Here is a 7,547-nt window from a genome sequence, read left to right as displayed (position 1 = left end):
CAGCCGAGGCACTTAGGTTATGCATGTTTATACGTACTAGTCACATTATCAGAACGGGGATATGATAGAATATTCGAAATGAAATCCCTGTTTAACCACAAATCCTTAGCCGTGAGAGACAACCGAAAACATTTGACCACTAGTGTACCCTGACCAATACTAGTCATTTCCTTTCTCGATCTACTCGCGAACGGGGCGAGGAAAAAACCATTGTCTAAATGCCTACGTATGAACACTAGTTCTTCCTACCCCCCCGTTCCTTACGCGAGATGTACGTTCGTGGCAATACGATCGTTCTGCAGTCTGTCGAAAACGACGGTTGTCTAAGATTTCTGAATAGAGTTTTGCGAAAGTAACGTGTTCTTCTCCCGAAGTATTCCCATTGGAGTTCACGGAACATCTCCGTAATACTTGCATGTTGATCGAACCCTATGCGTAATAAATCTAGCGGCACGACTTTTAGGGTGCTTCCATGCCTTCGTTTAATCTGACTTTATGGTGATTCCAAACAACCTAGCAGCACTCAGGAATCTGTCGCACTGGGTTTCTACAGAGGTGTCCTGTAAGATGTCCTACAAGTTCCTAGAATTCTCCCAATAAACCGAAATCGACCATTTGCTTTCCCTACTACCGACCTTACGTGCTTGAGCAGTTTCATAGTACTTTGCAGTCTTAGGCCTCGATATTCAACCAACGTGCTATGTCGAGCAAAACGCCAATAACACCACATTCGGCCTTTACAAAATTCATCTTTCTATACACTTGCTTTAACTTAGACTTTTCTACATTTAGAACAAAGTGACATTCATCCCGCCATCCTGTATCCTCCTACAGCTACTCAACAACAACGATACTGTCCGTACACTGCAGCGTCATCTGCAAACAGTTTCAAACTGCATCCCATCCTATCTGTCAAATCGTTCATGGAAATAGCGGACGAGAACGCTCCTATCACACCTCCCTGGGCTACCCTTAGCTATAAATTTGTCTCTTATGGACATTCGCCGACAAAGACGACGTATTTTGTTCTATTGCTGAAGAAACCATAGAGCCACTCACGTACCTGAGAAACTAATCCGCATGTTCAGAAAGAACATCGACAACAGTCCGCAGTGGGGCACTGCGTCAAACGCTTTCTGGAAATCTCGGAATATGGAATCTGTTTGTAGGATATCGTGCGAAAAAAAAGTAACCGCAATTTAACACTAGCGATGCTTTCTACACCCATGCTCATTTGTGGACAGAGGCTTTCTGTTTGAAGGACATTTACTGTATCTGAATTTCGAATACGCGTAATAATTCCGCACCAAACAGATGTTAAGGATACTGGTGTGTAAATTATCGGATCCGTTCTTTTGCTCTTTTTATACAAAGAAGTCCCTACGCTGTTTTCCATGTGCTTGGGACTTGTGAGACAGGTCTGTCCTATTTACTGTGTCGATTTTCAAGAAGTTTTGGCCATAAATGTGAATGACGTTGTGAATTTGATACATGTACTCAACCTCCGTAGTATCGATATAACCATATTCTTTGTAATTCTCTTTTTGAGACCACAGTTGTTGATCAATGAGATTACTTCCTAGGAAGAGAGTAGCAGTGTGTAGTGTGTGTGAGTCAGTCTGGCAATACACTTGATTTGAAAAGGATGGAAGTTGGGCTGCTGTGTAATGGAGGCAACATTATTTAAAAAGGATTTTGTAATAACATGTTTTGATAAAAAGTATTGAGTAAGTGGGATTGTATTAATAGAGGAATTATGTGAGCCAACGTGAACGGTAATTCAGTAAGTTTTTATATTTTTAGTTGTATTGTTTCTGGTTGTTAGAACATTGCCCATGATTGAAGTTTGGTGTAGCAATTTTATTATGCAACATATGATTTTGTCTTGTAGTTGAAACAAGTGTTAAGGAAGGTAATTGTACATAGGAGAGTTGTTAGGAAAGATTTTGCTGACTTATGTAGTTGTACGTATTATTGTTACGGCGTAATGAAGCGCAGTTATATTTGGAGTCTTTGTTCTCATTTATCAGTCATGAAGTAAAAGTTCCTCATTTTTCATTCTTTACCTTTATGAATATGTTTGTATACTCGCTATGCACATCGATCGTTGTGTGTTGCAGAAGCATTTTTCTAAAAATTGGTGAGATACCATATTACATTGCACTTAACAAGTAAGGTAAATCAAATTTGATTTTTGACAGTTAAATCACTATCCTTTCTGGCGAAAGGTTGCAGAACAGACAAGCGTTCCATGCGCGCAGGTAGGCCAAAGAATTTAATTACCGTCAAAATTCATGTCCACTAGAAGGTAAAGTTTACTTGTGAAAATAATATATCAGTTCCGAGGTTATATATCAGTAACAGGCTTCAGAAAAGATCTGTCTTGTAAGTTCTCAAAGTTCTCAAGCGGTTTTATCAGAAAGTCAAATGCGTTGATGTATATGTTCATTTTCGCTGTAACTACTGTAGCAGTCCTGGTGCAGTGATTGATTGCAAAGCTACAGATAAAGATTACCAATACTCAGTGCCAACATTTGAGTATGAGTCACTTGTTCTGCAGTCTAATATCATCAGTAAATTTCACTGAAACCGGATTGCTTTCTCGCAAGCTAATTGTTCGATGTACTGGCTGGCCTGGATTTCGCACCGTGTAGCGCGTGCTCCATATATTTCCGTTCAATATTGTTTCGCGATTCTGTTGCCCTATACTGTAAAAATAAGTTTTACACATTTGTCAGGTGCCAACGAGGCACTTACAAATACGAGTTTAAACAATTACAAAGCGAGTTTAGGAGTTACACATTACTTTCACTTTTCTTTGGATGAGATATTTGCGATGAATTCCAAGAGGCCAGCGCCGAAAAGTACTCTCTATAAAACTGAATTTGGATTCCATTCAGATTTGGCGACTTATTTGTTTTCAATTATTACTTCTGCGTCTCAGCATAATGGATGCCTATTTCTGCGCCCTCCACAAGGGAGTCTGTTTGACACTCGAACAACGGTATGCCTGTACTATCCTCCATGCGTCAATGATTCTCTGAAAGCAACATTTAAAGCTTTCCCTTTACTGTCTCCTATTGTCACAGCAGACAGTTTGACGAGTGACTGTATAAAAACCTTAAACCCGCTTAGAGATTTTACTTAAGACCAGAATTTTCTTGAGTTGTCGACAAGATCTTTTGGTAACGTATGGCTGTGGAAGCTGTCGTATACTTCGCGCATCGATCTTTTTGTAGAACTGCTGAATATGGAAGCCGAATGTAACTGTTGAATATCATGACACAGCGTTTTGTAGCATTTCGAAGTTAATAGGATCAGTGGAAATCACGTCATATCTGCACTGTTTCTGTCGTGACTTTCTAATAACTGTATTTTCCAGTTCCAACAGGAAATAGCAGCAAGGTTTCTAGTAATTGTATTTCCCAGTTACAATAAGAAAAAGCGTGCTTTTGTGTTTGAGTGACACACGCAGAAAGTAAAAATGGCACATGACGAGCAGTAACTTTTAATGTGCAATGCTGTAAGATCTGACATCCCAACGAAATACGTGTATTCATATTCTGAATACTAGTTTGGACGACAGTGGTATGAAAAAGCACTGTTGCTTCGACATTCGGCAACGTTAGCATCTAGATTTGCATTACCATCTGTACCCGTGAACTTCATGTATCACTATCATCATCTTGCACCCCTCCTGTTCCACCACTGAAAGACGTACGGAAGGGAAAATACGACAGTAGGTCGGCCGAATTTGTGGTCATAGTCTTCTCAAAAACTGCACTGCCTGACAAAAAAAAGTGAAGCACCCAGAAGGAAAGGAGGAAACGAATTGAAACTTCACTGGTTGAGAGGGTATGTGATGTTATTTCGGGCCGGCCGATGAGGCCGAGCGGTTCTAGGCGCTTCAGTCTGGAACCGCGCTGCTGCAACGGTCGCAGGTTCGAATTCTGCCTCGGGCATGGATGTCTGTGATGTCCTTAGGTTAGTTAGGTTTATGTAGTTCTAAGTCTAGGGGACTGATGACCTCAGATATTAACTCCCATTGTGCTCAGAGCCATTTGAACCATTTGTTATTTCGGTGCTTACGAAATCGAGTCTCAGTTTCAGATGTTCAGAGGTGTTTGAAATCTTATGGGACTTAACTGCTAAGGTCATCAGTCCCTAAGCTTACACACTACCTAACCTAAATTCTCCTAAGGACAAACACACACACCCATGCCCGAGGGAGGACTCGAACCTCCGCCGGGACCAGCCGCACAGTCCATGACTGCAACGTCCTAGACCGCTCGGCTAATCCCGCGCGGCAGTCTCAGTTTCAAAGAACATAGCAGTAGGAGCTCACTTACCAATATGACGTTGAACTCCCTCTGGCCTATGTACAAGCACTCATTCACTTGTGAAGGGTGTGATACAAACACTGTACCCTCTTCTGAGACAATCTGAACTACAACTGTTGTAAATGGTTCTCGATATCCCGGATATTAGCAATGGGATGGAGTTGACGTTCGACCTTGCCCCAGATATGTTCCGTGGGGGGAAGACCTGGGGATCTTAATGGCCACGGGAGCATTTCAACGTCACGCACAACGACCATAGAGACAGGTGCCAGGTGAGGATGAGTATTGTCCTACTGAAAAATGGCATCACGGTAATGTTGCGTGGGAGGTAGGACATGAGGTCGCTGGATATCAGTGACGTACCGTTGTGCTATCAGAATCCCGTCAGTCACAACCAGCTGTGGCCTGAAGTCATTCCGGATGGCTGGCCACCGAGGCCCACAAGAAAACACAGGCCGCGGTGCGTACGTCACAGCACGGTACACTGCAGGTCTTAACAGTGTCAGCAGCCGTCTCCAGTGGGGAGCGAGTAATAGTTTCAGACGAGTTCAGTGATTCTTGACTGAGCATTTAAATGCATGCAAGCTCTCGATAGCGTAAGATAAAGTGAAGATCTTTAGCGAGTACCGTTTCAATTACATATTGAAATCCCGTGGGCCCTGCACGGAGCCGAGCGTTCGCGTAGTGTGACGGACAAGCCGACTAGTGTGACGTCACAAGTTAGTTGAGAAGCCTACGAGACACGAGGGCCACGCTGGTCACACGTAGGCTTCAGCAGTAACTGTTGTACCCCTCCAAACATGGAGAGAATGGGATCTCTCCCCAAGTCACCGCTATACTCGCCGCTGATGATCGCTAAGGCAAATGCAGAAACGCGGTCTATCGTTAAACACAATGCTACGCCATCCGTCAGCATCACTCCAAACGTAGCCGTTCATTTCTTTCTTGTAGTGTTAACGATAGCCTACACACTGGACCATAACTCCCTAGTTCGGCTACTGATACTCGCTGACCAATGATGTGTCACAGAATGTTGCAAGTAGTCCATTACTTGTTCTCTGATGGCAGGCGACGATGTGAAGAGACTACAATGTGCTAGGTGTGCAACACAGCGATCATTGCTTTTGGTTGCCAGACATAATCGTCTGGAATCTTGGCGAGGAGTATACCTGACCTCACGATGCCATGAAGTCCAACACAGGGCTACTGTCACTTGTGAAAGTCCCCCGTAACTGGACGTTGCACGATTTTCCCAGCCGGCCAAATGGTGACCAGCAATGAGGTCACTAACTGATAATGCTGTCTCACACGAGTATGAGTCATCTCCGTGTCCTTCACAGTTATCACTCAACATATGACACTGTTCACGTCTCTTTTAGAGGGCGGTCAGAAAGAGTCTGGAAAGCTTGTAAGGGTATTGCAGGGTAGACTATGCTGAGAAATATTTATTAAAAATAAAAAACGATACGTTGCCCCGTTTCCGAGTTAATTAGCCTCGAAGTTGACTCTTCCTGGCAGTTTAAAACTGTGTGCCGGACCGAGACTCGAAATCAGGAACTTTGCCTTTCGCGGGCGCTACGAAAGCGGGACTCAGAAGCCGTCCTCACAGTTTTAATTACTCGAGCACCTCGTCTCCTACCTTTCAAACTTCACAGAAGTCCTGCTGCGAAACTTGCAGAACTAGCACTGCTGGAAGAAAGTGAAGTCTGGAAGATAGGAGACGAGGTACTGGCGGAGTTACGCTGTGAGGATGGATTCTGAGTCGTGCTTGGGAAGCTCAGTCGGTAGAGCACTTACACGCGAAAGGCAAAGGTCCTGAGTTCTAGTCTCGGTCCACCACACAGTTTTAATCTGCCAGGAAGTTTCATATCAGCGCACGCTCCGCTGCAGAGTGAATATTTCATTCTGGGAACATCCCCTAGATTGTGGCTAAGCTATTTCTCCGTTATATCCTTTCTGCCAGGAGTGCTAGTTCTGCAAGTTTCCCAGGAGAGCTTCTGTGAAGTTTGGAAGATAGGAGACGAGGTACTGGCTGAATTAAAGCTGTGAAGACGGGTCGTGAGTCGTGCTTGGGTAGCTCAATCGGTAGAGCAGTTGCCCGCGAAAGGCAAAGGTCCCGAGTTCGAGTCTCGGCCCAGCATACAGTTTCAATCGGCCAGGGAGTTTCATATCAGCGCACACTCAGCTGAAGACTGAACATTTCATTCTGGAATCATCGAAGTTATCCAATCAGGCCGTTGTGCACACAAATTCAAACGGTCCGCTAGAAACAACTAGTACATGATAGAGTATGAGACTGCTTAGCCTCTGGTTCGGGTTCTATCCTTACTACCGCCCAATGTCCAGTTGTTGTATCGCTTTCTTGTTCTAGGAAACTAAACGAAGAACACGTTTGGCAGCATCGTCTGTGGAGGGCCGCTTGAATTTGCGTGTGTAGTGGCCTGATGGGCTAACTTCAATAGTAATGGACCCTGCACTTCTTTCCTTAACGACTATTTTTCAGCACAACTTATCAGCAACACCCTTGCAATTTTTAGACTGGTTTTGATCACCCTGTATAGCCTACCAGGGCTGGTAACATCAATAAACGCGAACAACACTAATGCACTCTGCAGGCCATTCTGCTTGCCACAGAAAATTGCAATTTCAAAACTTGCTAACAGTGTGGGTGGGTAAGAAGTTACAATGACACCTGGCCCTATCTTCTGAGTGCCTCATCTTTCCCATCAGGCAGAGTGTATGTGGCATAAAATAATACACTTCTTGAAACATACATACACTAGAGTTGGCGAGCATCTCATGATGCGTTCCCAGTGACTGAACAAACCTGGTCTTCTTTGAGCTGTTCCCTCCACTAATCCTACCTGAAAAGAGAGATCCAGACCTGACGAGTAATACTCGATAGTACGTCGTAGATTTTAGTAAGTTATGTATTATGTGGATGAATTAATGTCCTCAGGACTTACAGAATCTTCGATAGCAGGAACAGTTAGGCCACGCGTTTGTCTGACCCGTGGAAGAGCATCTGGAAAATGCTAAAAAGGCTGAAATTACAGACTCTTGAAGATAAACGTCAATTACCTCGCAAAAGCCAATTCAGAAAGTTTCGACAGGCTATATTAAGAGAAGTATGGAGTTTTGCATTACAGCTCCCTTCGTATCACCGCCGTAAGCGGGTGATCCCTACTACGCGCAGACCCAAACTTC

The 7,547-nt window shown here is 43.9% G+C and overlaps 1 non-coding gene across 1 annotated transcript; it reads left to right on the top strand.

The window, feature by feature from the left end:
- Positions 1-6,406: 6,406 nt before the first annotated feature.
- Positions 6,407-6,481, top strand: Trnas-cga (transfer RNA serine (anticodon CGA)). The gene has a single exon. It is a non-coding gene; the product is annotated as a tRNA-Ser (tRNA).
- The last annotated feature ends 1,066 nt before the right edge of the window (positions 6,482-7,547 follow it).

The sequence above is a fragment of the Schistocerca nitens genome, chromosome 4 (genome assembly GCF_023898315.1).
Source record: "Schistocerca nitens isolate TAMUIC-IGC-003100 chromosome 4, iqSchNite1.1, whole genome shotgun sequence".
Classification (NCBI taxonomy): domain Eukaryota; kingdom Metazoa; phylum Arthropoda; class Insecta; order Orthoptera; family Acrididae; genus Schistocerca; species Schistocerca nitens.
Note: the sequence above shows the minus strand (reverse complement) of the source record. Positions and strands in the feature narration are given on the sequence as shown.